Source organism: Acanthopagrus latus, chromosome 8, assembly GCF_904848185.1.
Source record: "Acanthopagrus latus isolate v.2019 chromosome 8, fAcaLat1.1, whole genome shotgun sequence".
Taxonomy (NCBI): domain Eukaryota; kingdom Metazoa; phylum Chordata; class Actinopteri; order Spariformes; family Sparidae; genus Acanthopagrus; species Acanthopagrus latus.
In genome coordinates, this window is record NC_051046.1 from 23,637,165 (window position 1) to 23,650,557 (window position 13,393).

General features: G+C 41.0%; 1 protein-coding gene across 1 annotated transcript in view; it reads left to right on the forward strand.

The window, feature by feature from the left end:
• The first annotated feature begins 13,111 nt into the window (after nucleotides 1-13,111).
• Nucleotides 13,112-13,393, forward strand: part of sf3b3 (splicing factor 3b, subunit 3) — a 29,488-nt gene continuing 29,206 nt past the window's right edge. The window contains exon 1 of the mRNA XM_037107587.1: nucleotides 13,112-13,267. The gene's annotated coding sequence lies outside the window, so the exon portion shown is untranslated. The remainder of the gene's footprint in view (nucleotides 13,268-13,393) is intronic.

Below are 13,393 nucleotides of genomic sequence, written 5' to 3' on the forward strand. Positions count from 1 at the left end.
AATATTCAAAGTTTGCACTTTCCTTGGGAATAAACTAGTAATAACAGGAATTTTAAACTTGCAACAGCATTACACCAGGCGTGATGCCTGATGACATGTTCTCGTTCTTGACTACTCAGTAGTCATTACTGCCTTACTACATGAGTACTCAGTACAATTTATTTGAGTTGAACTTTGTTAATTGGTTGACCTTTAACTTTCATGGAACAATCCCCCCCAAAACACTCCTTATTTGCAAAAGAAGACTTCTCTGCAAAAGTCAAATTTCCTCTCAAGCCTCCTTATATATAAGGCATGCAGTCCTTTGACTCAGACAGTGCAGCAGTGTTGGCAGCAGTGTGGGCTGCATATGTGATGGTAGAATGCACTGTTCTTGCAGAGGGTAGCAATTCAACTGAATTCCTATTTAATGGGGAGCCAGCAAATTATCTGTTCATGTGATAGAAGATATGCTGCTGAATGTAGTGTGTAGTTACACACAATTAAATGGACTTGCCTATGACGAAAACATGTTCTATTGCGTCTGTTGTGTATTTTCTTTTCTTTTTATGTATCTTTTACATTGAAATTGAGAAAGAAATAATCAAATTCCTGAACACACCATATGAGAAAAATAATTTGATTTTAGAAAATTTAAATATGTAAACCTGTTCTATTAGGAGCTCCCAAATAAAAGTACAAACCTGAAAATTAGCATAATCTGACGTCTTTAAGCAATTAGCAACTACTCTATAAATGTAGACAAACACAGTTGTCTAGAAAGGTAACTGGTTTACTTGCTAGATAAATGAGCTCAGTTGAAAAGGCACCTAAAACAGTTTGAGCGTGTTTCAATTACTGCAAAACATTTAGTCAGCTGCATTTTTGACAGTGATTTGCGTTAAATGGTGTTTGCCTCTCTATGCTCCATGAGCACAAAGTGGTACAAAATTCCCCTGTCATCCATTGGTGATTGTGTGGGCTTTTATCAGCGGTAACAGAAGCCATTGATCAGTAAGTAGGCAAACAATGTGGAGATAAATGGGCCGACATTGCCCGTGTTATCTAATGTGATGGTTTTGTGTAAGCTCAGTGATTATTATTGGAGAAATAATTAGCGATAAACAACAATACCAGATAACCATCAACAGCAACTAAATTGATTTCCAATAATTGAAATAAACAACGGTGCAGCACGACGCAAAGTGCTTTCAAAGCTTTCTTTGGTTTTACACTAAGTGGTTTTTAGCACTGGTTCAAACACCAGTGTAAATAAAGGAGTTTAATGTGTGTGAGAAAGCTAAGTAGTTTACAGTGATAGGATAGAGTGTGTGCGCGTATGTCTCTGAGAGAGAGAGAAAAAAAATACAGTTACTGTAAGCAGTTTAAAATGATAGGATTACGTGTGAGTTTGTCCTTGTGCCTGCTTGTGTGTGCACATGTGGGGAGGACTAGGTTTTATGTCCACCATGTACTCTGCATTATGTAATGTCCTGTTCATTTCTCTCCCTGCTCCTGCGTGTGCTTTCTTAACCTGAAGGGGTTTCACATTGTGCCCATCACAATGTGAAATGATGCCTACTTTGATGAAGGCACATAAACTCAACTTCACTGGAGGCCATTTACCTCAAGGCAGTGCTTAAACTGGATGCACATTATACAGTTTCTTCAGCTCATTAAACGCTCTGTTTGCTGTCACAGCCAAATTTGCACACATACAGCGCCCTCAGAAAGCTTTCATGGAGAAGTTTGGAAGTTCCAAATGGGTTTATGATTTTTAAACTCCCAACAATGATTGTAACCACGATGAACAACCACACCAGTTTTGGCACAGAACCAAGATTCATTGCAGTCAAATATTTTGTGGAGAATCTTATTCACTAGAGTTTCAACGATTTGTGTATCTGTGCACCAATGTCACTGTGCAGGCGTCATGGTCCAACCTTCACAGTATGTAGACTAATGCATGTAATGCACAGCCAAAGTTCATAAGCCCAGGTTCCAAGAAGAAACTTTCAGCCATATGCTGTTAGCAACATGTGCTCAGGTTAGCAAAATAAGCTGATCGTGCGAGAGTCAGTCACACAGTGCTGAACACCAATGAAAGACCAGAGCTGGCAGACCCACTTTTGTCCTTTAAACTCATTGCTTGAGAACAATTTAGGTTCCCAGTCAGTTGTGGATAAGCTGTCATGGCATAACATGATAAGTCTGCGTTGCTCCACTGCTACAGGGTATAACACATTGAACATGCTAACACACATTCACATTTTCACCCATATGACAAGATCCATTCATGTTCATTTCCCCTGCTGTACCAAACCTGCATCAAACTGTGACTCCTAAATGGGGTATCAACTGAACCATGACTTCTGTGTTCTGTGACAACCAGACTAATGACATGTATCTCACTGCTTTTCTAGAACCGGCCTGGACTGATTATTATTTTAGAATGCCTTGTTGGTTAGGGTACACACACCAACTTGAGGAAATGCAGGACATTATAGAAACCAGTTCCTATTCTCTAATAGCCTTATAATGTCATGTGAGTGTTCAATCTGCTATTGTAAGCAATTGCAGTAATGTTACCACAATTCAGCACTGAGCAGCAGCACCTAATCTGGGAGTTTGCATCTGCACTCAAATCAAAGTTGGGGCTAACACTGCTCAAACTGCATCTGTGTGCGTCTTTGTTCAGAAATAAAATAAAACTAATCTTTTTTTTTTTTTTTTTTAGATTGTTGAGTATTGTTTTTGACTACTTGTGTTCACCAGTCACAGATCCAGAGTACACTCACTACATTCGACGAGGGGATTTACATTTAAAATCTTTTCTCAGCACTCTCAGAATGTAAGCGGAATATAATGAGGTGTGTGTGTGTGTGTGTGTCTGTGTGTGTGTAGACATGGTTTAAAGGTAAGAATCCTATTAGCAACCTCTTGGCTCAGTGCTTAGTCTGTCAGCTGGTGGCTCAAGTCCTGAGATACTGTACATGATAGGCTTGAGCATAGGACAGAACTGAAGTTTTATTATATTTTCTGATCTGTCAAACAGTTCATGTATATTCATCAGTCCACCCATGCATCCATCCTTATCTCTAGCTGCTTATCCTTTGTAGGGGTGCGTGGGGCTGGAGCTGATGGCCAGCTGATACTGGTCCGGAGAAGAAGGGTTCATTACCTCATTAGGTTATGTTTTTTGCCTGTGATGTTTGTTGTTTGGCTTGTCAGCAGGATTACACAAAAACTACTTAACGGATTTAAACACAACTTAGATGGAAGATGGCCTGGAATAGCCCGCATTAACTTTTGGGGCGGAACCGGGATAAAGGGATGAAGCCTGGAATTTTTTTTCACTTTCATAATCATTGTGAGAGAGTGTGTTTTTCAACAGTTTTATAAATTTCTCAGGAAATAATGTGTGGATCATGTTGAAATAAATCAGTGTGTGTAAGTGGCTGAGCAGCAATATGTGGTTTAAAATTTAAATTGATACAGGGCTACAGATTTTGATATTGGATAGGTTTTTATTTAATTCAAGGGGACCGTTGGGCATTGGTGGAGGTATGCACTCTACTGAGTGCTATTCTTGTTTATAAAGTTGGAATTTGAGTGGATTCAATGTGCGCACTTCATTCTGTCTAAACTGCAGCTCACACAGAGGGAGGAGGTAGAGGTTTTTATAGTCCCATCCTTGTGCTGTTACCGGCTGGGCATGTGTATCCCGCCCAGAAACATCATAAACACAGCAAAATAGTACACAGCTCAGAAAATCCAGGCACAGAGCAGAGTCTCTGCAGATACAGACACCGCTGCACACTTTGAGAGGGTGAGAAGTGATCATTGAGAGGGATTACTTTCATATGAGACAGTTTTTTTTAAGAAATCCCCTTTAAAGGAGGTCACTGACATCCTTGGGCATATCGTTCCAAAGCCTCGGGGGCCCTGACTGCAAACACTCTGTCACCTTTAGTTTTCATCCGGGCTCTAAAACAGACAGAAGACATCTGCCCAAGGATCTCAACGTACGTTCGATGCTAAGAGGTCAAAGCAGGGAGAGAGACCATGGAGAGCCTTAAAGTAATCCGTAAAATCTTAAAATCTATACTTAAACTTAGGCTAAAACAAGAGTGATAAGATGACCCCTCCTGGTTCTTTCTAAAAGCCTGGCAGCTGACTTCTGTACAGTTTGGATTAGGGTCTAATCCTGGGAAATGGAATTCTCAGGAATACTCACAAAAATCCTTTCCCATTTCCCAAGAAACATGATCGTGGAAAAACGGGGGAAAATACCTTATTTAGAACATACTGGAATATATTTACAAAATATGTATGCCTATAAATTTACCTTCATAAAACATATGCAACAGCTGCTGTGGAAAACACCCGCCAAAAGCTTACTGTAATTAAGAAACACAAAGTGCCCTGGATTCGCAGCCCGACTGGGATTTTTCTATATTCAACCCACTGTACTGGCTTAATATATGCACACTACACAATGTTTGAAGTGCTGCTGAAGCTAACTGTGAGTGACGTTATAACTATATCTAACTTTGCTTGGCTATTACAGGAGGCTAACAGCCTGACACCAGCAGCCTCTGAGCGCGAACAGAATAATCTGTCTCAGCTTCATAGACGTTTGAAAATGCCAAATTATGCACTTCAATGAATTTTAAAATACCATTTCCATGTGCATAGGCAGTGAACTTTGAGTATTCTAAACTCCTTGCTGTAGAGAAGTTCGAGCTGCATGTTGATTAAAGCAAGTGGTGTTCTTTTGCCGGAATCATCATGATCTATATTGTATTTGATTGAAAACCAAAATATTGTAAAACGATTTACTATAAATATTTTGACCTGACGATGGTGCTTGGTGAAAGATGAGGGGGTTATAAATGTTTTTGCAACTCATCTTCTGGGCACCACGGATATATGTTCCAACTGTAATGGCCTGTTTATTCTCCCTGGTGTGTCATGTTAAAGGGATTACAGCGAACATTAGAATGTAGCATGGAGTGACAACCTGTGGTTAACTGTTTTATATCTTTCTCTAAACCTGACTGCCCCCTGAACAGTGTTGGAGTGCTGCTTCCACGGAGGCGGATAGAATGACATTTTGTGCCAACATCTATTACTTCATAAACATCATACCATCGCTCCAGAAAAGGCGGGTGAGAATGTGCACCACCCCTTTGGCCATTATGTTTCCATCACTGCTGAGCAGAGCTGGAAATGATAACCACCTGTGACTACTCCAGATTAATCAGATCTGGGAATGAATGCTGATTGGACTGTTTACCACTGAACACAACAGCCAGATGTCAGTGGAGCACACATTCTAACTTCAAGTTGAAGTTGATCCAAAACACATAACATGTCTGAGTCACATGAAGTAGGTTTTGCCTCATACAGATTTCATTAAATTGCACACTCTCAGACCTCCAAGGTCATGGTCCCTTTTTTCAGTTTTATGAAAACAAATTTTATTGCCATTGACTCTGTCATGGTTTGGGGTCATTTCTTGTTTATTTCACAAGTTCTCTCCTCATGTGTAATATTTGCTTTTCACTTCCCATCTTTGTTTTCTTCCCAACTGTTTTCTGCACACACCTGGGTCTTGCCCTCACTCTTTTACAGTTTGTCTGTTTTCCTCCTGGTGTTGGTTCGCCTGCGTTTCCTCCTTGTGTGTCCTTTGTGTTCTAGCTATTGTTCCCCTTCGCAAAGCATGTATATTTCATTTCATGTATCATTAAGAATGTTGCCATCATATACTGCAACTTTTTGCAGTAGACAGCTATCTTTATCTCAACAAATTAGTGGTTTCTTTAATCTCTGTTTTTCTGCTCAAACACAAACTTCCCACATACATTATTTATACAAACTCTTGATGCGTATGCCTGTGTGCATATGAAAAATCTTAAGTGTGTAAAATGAGAAACATAGAGAATTATAAATGAGCTTACTACTACTTAGCAAGAGGTTTTGCTTACACCTAGTTTTGTATATCTGTGTTCAAATATGAACTGATTTATATATTTCTGTACGTTTGTGTACATCTTATTGGCAGTAGCATCATGAATTAGTGTACCACTGGTAGGAAACTGAGTTGAACACAGTTTTGTATTGGTCACTAAGTCACTGAGGCACTTCTAAATAGTTGTCAATGGTGCAACTCACAGGTCAAGCATTTAAGCTTAACTGTAAACAGTATTAGAAAGAACTCACACGTTGCCAAAGGATGAGGACCAAAGAGTCAGATTTATGGTTTCGTGCCAAAAATTTTAGTAAGTAGATTTAAGCGAATAAACCTCACAAATTGATGGTTCTGTTCTGGTCCTATTGGTAATGTAAATGCAACTTAAATGGATCTAGAAGCTGTGGACTGCCTCCACTGGGAGGAAGTTATTTTAGTCTTTGCCAAAACACAGTGTTTATACAAGCATAAAATTAGAATAGACGGGTTTAGGTGTTATATTGGCCATGATTACAAAGCCAGGCATGCTTTGTTGCTGCAGCATCAAAGCCTCTTTCAAAGCCAGGAAAAATCCAGAATAGAAATTTGAGCATTGTGCTCAATGCGTTGGATACACGTGGTGTGTGGTTACTCCTGCACTCATTACCACAGGACCTAATCAGACAAAATGTCTTTTAAAACTGGGTCCCATAGGTGAAGTTATGTAAAAAGATGTGTGAAATGCAAGCAGTTTTTTTTTTAGCCTGTGGGACTTGAAGCCTGGGGCCTGGTGGAGGCCGTTTATAGAAACAGTGGATTGGATCAGCAAGGTGCTACAGGAGCTTCTCTGCCACTGAGCTCGACACTGGAGTGCTGAAGCATTGAGGGTTGTTGGTGATGTGACAACCCTTGATGATGGCCTGCTGAGGATGATTAAACCAGAGGCCAGAGTTCAACATACCCAAGGTATGTTTCTGTTATCTGGCTTGACGAATCCCAATAGTCATAATCACACTAAGTAGTTATACAAAGGTGAATAACAACTCTGTATGTCAACACAAGTAATCCACCAACACATTCACATAAAAGGGGCGTTGTTCCTGTTTCTTGTCCAATCGCAAACATGGGCTGAGCGGAATATGTAACAAAGAGAAGCACACTTATACGTGTAGAGAGGAAACAGTTATAATGTTCTGGATCTTCTGTAAAGGATGATGCCATTTTCCAGAGAGCTGAGAAGGCAGTGCATTAACATGTGTTGCTCTGTTATCTTGAAATTAGCCTGATCTGGAGCTAACCACAAATCCTTCTTGTATACAGGCACCAGAAGGCCAGGTTGAAGGTTATGAAGCCTCTGACCATGGATTGCTAAGCTACTGTAACACTGACCTGACACATGTAAGCCTCTGGCTTTCCTTAGAGGATAAAGGTTTCTTTATGCTCTTTTTAAAATACAATGACATGAGATGAGAAAATAGATGTGGGAGGTCTTAACTAATACACTGACATTTAGTTTAAGATCAGTCAGCATAGTTTACAGGTTATCAGAAATACAACAGAAATGTTTCCTTACAGGTGTTGAGCACTTACTTCCTCAATCAGCTTCATGGGTGGTCACATCCTACATAAAGACAACGTTTATTTGGAGGAGTGTTCACTTGAGAGATTTCTGTATTCCTACTGGTCTGAAATGGACAGGCTGTCTTTTAAAAGAGAGACGTGACAGTTTTTGATGTTTTTTAACATACATATTTGGTTATTTAGTCATTCTTTCACAATACTGAAGAGAAATGCTTGAGATCTGAAGCTGGGTTTACAGTTTCTTTAAAGGAGCTCAGATTCCACTGTACATTTTTGTATTTGTTTCCCAGCACCTATATCACTTCCCTGAATATTCTGACCCATTGTCACCAGTTTTGGACTTTACTTTATTTGAGCACACAAATACACCGCCATAAAATCATGTGGGGAGTTCAAAGTTTAACAAATAACAATAAAGAAGAGCTGTGTAATGCCGCTTTGTTGATTTCAACCCAGGATTCAATACAATCTCACCCATGAAGCTGACTGGAAGACATACCACTATGGTCTTGACTACCACACTCTGCAACTTGATACTGGACTTCCTCACATGAGGACCCCAGACAATTCAGACTGGCATGCACCTCCTTTACATTAGTACTCAAGGCTGGAGCAGAGCACATAACAACAAGGCTGTAAAATGTAATGAAAACCAAAATGATCATAACATTTATTTAATTAAACATTAACAGCTTTTTTAAGAGAAATTGGTGAACACTTGGAGTATTTTTATGCTTCTCTCCGTTCTATCATTGTAAATTGAAGATGCTTGGAATTTGTCGGTCAGACAAAATAAGACATTCGAAGACTCTGGAAAACTGTGGTCAACGTCATCATCATTTTCCCACATTTTTTCTCAATTCATATAGTAAAAGTGTAACACTGCACAACCAACCAGCATTGTTTGACATCCAGGCCCGGGCACAGGCATGACATGTGATTCTGGAGGCATGCCCAACTGGCTGCATATTTAGCATATTCAGACAATTCTGATTTGTCTACCAAATAAGATGGGTGAGAGGAAGATGGAAGAGAAGAGAAAAGAAGAAAAGAAAAGAAAAGAAAAGAAAAGAGAAGACTTGCTCACAAATCTCAAAACTCTTTTCCCTAGCAGGCCAAGCTGCCCTTACATCTTCTCTATCCTTCACGGCACTCCGACTGCTGTTGTCTCTTAGCAACACCTCCAGGCAAATCGATGGAAGGGAAAAGGAGAGCGACAGACAGATGAATAGGGGGTGAGAGGACTGAGGGGAGGGAGAAGTGGGGAGAAGGGCAAATGGGTGTCAAGAGTATAAAGGAAAAAGGAGAAGGAGGAAAAGGAGGAGTAGGCGGAGATGTGGGGAGGGAGGAGAGGGGCGGAAAGGTGACTGGAGGGATATGGGGAGAAAAAGAAGGAAGCTAAGGAAGGATGCATTTAAATGTCAAGCCCTAGCTAAGTCACAGTATTTAATGTCATCTGGAAGCAAAATGTCAAAACGATAAAGGAGGCTACATTTTTAGGGGTTGCCTGCTGGCAGGTTTTTTTTTTTTTTTGCATAGTGACTGCATTTCTAGGAAAGCACTTTAGAAAGAGTTTGGCCATAAAATACACAGATGGTTCACTTTCCCAGAGTTCTCACTGAATTAGATCTGATGTCGGACACTTTACTGTAACTTTCTTTTCTTTTCTTTTCTTTCTTTCTTTCTTTTTTTTGTTTTTTTTTTTTTGTTGCATAGATAATAAAACCCTGCAAGATTAAATACAACTGTCAAATCAGGCTGGCAGTTTGAGCTCCCATACTGATGGTCATGGCGACACAAGAGGCAGACATTGTCGGGCAGGTCAGCGACAACAATGCATCCCCGGCCGGGCAGAGTGGGATCAGCAGAGCCCGTGGCCTCCGACACCAGCAGCAGACGCTGGCGGAGGAGGAGGAGGAGGAGGATGCCTGCCTGCCTCTTCCTCCTCACCAGCTCTGTGTATCCGAGCTGCATAGAAATTAAATATCCCACATGCTCACCTTGCTGTTTCAGTTGAGTCTCTGGGTGAAATCCCAAATCAGCGTCGCTCTCCACAGCCGGTCCTGTTCAGCCGCTGCTGCCGCTGCCGCCGCCGCCGCTGCTGCTGCTGCTCTCGGACATCCAGCGGATCTCGCTCCGGGCGCTCAGTCACGTTGTCTGAGCTTTAACGGAGTGCTCTCTCCCCTCATTCTCCCTGCGTGCGAAGCCGGACGAGCACAGGAATGTAAATGGACCTCTGATAAGAAACCTAAAAAAAAAACGGCATTAGCGGTTTCAGCCTAGCTACGCAAAGCCGACGGGTACCAGATGATGGGGAGGCTAAAACCTGCTAACCCGCTCGCTGAATGAGGGGCGAGCCAGTGTCCGACACAAGGAGCAGAGTGGGGACAGTGCTCTCCGGGTCGGCCCTCAACCACCAGGCAGGAGGAGCAGGAGGAGCAGGAGGAGAAGGAGGAGCAGGAGGCGGTGTCGGTTGGTGTCTTCCTGGGAGGGACGGTCCTCGTAGACCCCGGTGGTCGCTGCTGTCACGCTAACTAGCGGCAGTCTACAACTTCCTGTCCCACCTTTTCACAATTAAACCAGTGTGTGGGTTTTACACCTATAACATTATGGGCATGTTTTCTGTGTCTAATTTAGTCTCGTTTACTTTTACCTTGACTTTTTATGATATAGGCCTACATTTTGTCCATTTTGCTGCATTGACAAAACTTCATGAATACACAAATCAGCAGAAGCTATAGAGACTAACAAATTTAAGACACACTGCTTGTACGTGTATGCATATATGTATGTATGTATACATTCATTTATGTGCATGCACATACACACATACATTTGATAGCAACATACATGCATGCAGGAACATGCACAAGTATTTTAGATCTTGCCATATATTCCTGTTTCTTTACTATATAGGCGAGTGCTTTTTATCATTTGCCATTACTAAAGTCTGCACAGTGCTATACTATTCAAATTGTTCTATTTTGTAGTGCTAATGTACTTCAAAAGTCCCATTGTGAATAAGATGGCTGAAATGTTCATTCATGAAAAGACGGATGTCCGTGAATCTTCCTTTGCTAACACAACCTGCCTCCCCACCGTAATGATGGACTGGATCACATCTGAAGCTCTCCTGTCTGCTGAAGTAGCCATAGTGAGGCATACACTACATAAAGATAAGGACTGGTATCCAATTTGTGACTTCAAAATTCACAAAAAGAAAAAAAATAATAATTTTGGACCTTCTGCTATCAAGTCTGAAATGAAGGGCATTCCCCAAGCATATGCATAAAATGTTCCATTATCCTTGACTTTTCCATTCAGCTGCAAAATAAACTAAGTAGACAAGTAGAGCGATGGTGTGCTTTTTACATTTAATAAATACACTGTATTGGTGACATGTGGCAGATTTGTTTTTCATGTCGTTGCTGATTTTACTTTGAAAGCAAACTCACAGGTAGCCTCCTAATTAAGTGAATTCTGCAGCTTGACAATAACAACTGTGTGACTCCCTCAAAGAAGCCATTCAGAGGAGCCAAACCACAACAGTGACAGAGTCCTGGGTCTGCTGACACTGTGTTTAAAGTCCATGGCTGAAAACTCACCTCTGAAAATGTGAATGACTACAAATCATTCACAGTTGTGTATTTTGCTAACCTATCCTTTTAGCAGATCTGCTCATTATGGACTGCACAGACTTGGCTGAAAAACTAAGCACTACTGCGTGACCAACATCAAATTCCCATTATCCTCACAGAATCTTTGGGCAGTGTTGTGCAAAGCATTTTGGAGTTTGTAGTTTTTACACGTATTGTAGGTTGCTTTATTATGAGTCGAGCTGACAAGGTTAAAAAAAAAAAAAAAGATTTCGCTCACATTTTGCAAATCATACTGAGGAAAGTGATGGGTGAAAAATGTCTATGCTTTTCTCCAGATATCACACACAGATAAGTCCATGTTCACGAATTAACTTTTATGATTTTCGATGCAGAAATGCAATCGGTGGAAGTCAAGTGCTTACACTGAGTTAAAGTTAACAGCTATAAACAAACTACATTATGGCCACTTGGTTTTAACGTCATTGCCGCTAAGTGTCTTATTACACTATACCATACACAATTTCATATTAATCAACCATTTTCTACGGAATAGTCTGTTGGAGCAGCAGCATCTCAACAGCAGACAGGAGGAGACTTGATAAACTTATCGAGGAGGCCAGCTCCATCCTGGGATGCCCTCTTGACCCAGTGCAGGTGGTGGGAGAGAGCAGGATGATGGACAAGCTGTCATCGCTGCTGATGCAGGAGTCCCACCCCCTGCAGGACACTGTCAGAGCACTGGGCAGCTCCTTCACTGTGTGAAGGAGAGGTATCGCAGGTCCTTCCTACCTGCTGCTGTCAGACTGCACAACCAGCACTGCTCCCAGTAGTCCTCACCTTGTACCCTGCACTGTGCAGTAAGCCTGCACAAAGGTCACTTCTGTTTTTGCACTGGTCAATTTCTTAACACCATATTTATTCTATATTTATGATCTGTATTTAAAATCTATGTTTAAAACAATACAATGCAAAACAAAACAAGAAAAACTGCTGTTATTTTTTTTACACTATATCATGTAGAAATGTATATATGTCTATTTTTTTATTCCCTTTAGAATTTTATTGCTTATTTATGCTATTGTTCCTGTTCTTGTCATTTGTTTCTGGTTTTGAAATTTTCTGTTGCCGCTGTGACAAACAAATTTCCCCGTCTGTGGGACATTAAAGGAATTCTGATTGTGATTCTGATTAAGGGCTCATTCCTGCAGAACTCTGTAGGGTAAGAGTTAGGGTTAGGCAAGAAGTGGTTATGGTTAGGGTAAGACTGTCTGGGCTATGTAATGTCCCAAAAGTGAGTGTCATGTATGTCTGTCCCTATAAATGGTACAAAGTGTGGACCAAAAAGGTATTACTGATGGAGTGATGGAGTGACTACCTAACCACCCTTGGGACACCCAACACCCCTGTTGAACAAACACTTCTGCTCTGGTGTAAATTATAAATTGTGCTACCTGGCTACCGAATCAATGAATTTCAGCCTCAAGTTGTCATTCCAACATAGCCTACTTAAACAACAACAGTACAGCACTATGAGTGTATTAACCCCTTGAACACTAGACACTGTAATTGTCTTATATTTCTTCTTTTATGATGAAATGAAAAACACTGTATTGATTTTCGGGCTGATCAAAGTTTGACAGATGTGTTGACATAACATAGCAAGATTGCACATGTGTTTGGCTGCACAGCATGACTTTGTAAAGATGAAGCCAACATGTCCTGTGTAGGCCGTCATTACTACTCAGCAGGAATCATATGAAAGAAAAAACATGGATACGATTTAATGTGAAATAACTGCAAACTCCATAGGATTTTAAAGTGGCTCACTATATTTTCCTTTATAAAAAACAATATACATTACAAGAAATGTCATCAGAAATGGTTTTCATGAAAGCCACACACCCTCCATGCTCCCCTCGTGTTTCTCTATATTGGTGTTATGGTCTTTGGCGATATCTGCTGGAGATTCGGCGCTACTACCGGCGGTCTCAGATTTCCGCCAGGCAGTGTGTGGGCCACCTCAGGTGACGGTGTTTGACTGATGAAGGACCCCAAAACGGCGGCTCATCGTTGGCTTCCCTAAGAGACGGGGAAATTGCCTTTGTATATGAAACGTTATCCATCTATAATCTGAATCATCTTATCAAACACGCCGGTAAATATTTCATCCTTCAAATCTACAGTTTGTCCGCAATCAAATGGACATTGTATGCATGTTAATGGTGCGGGTTCTTGAGCGATAGAGCAAGAAATGGGGAAAAATAGCGACAGGCAGAAGTGG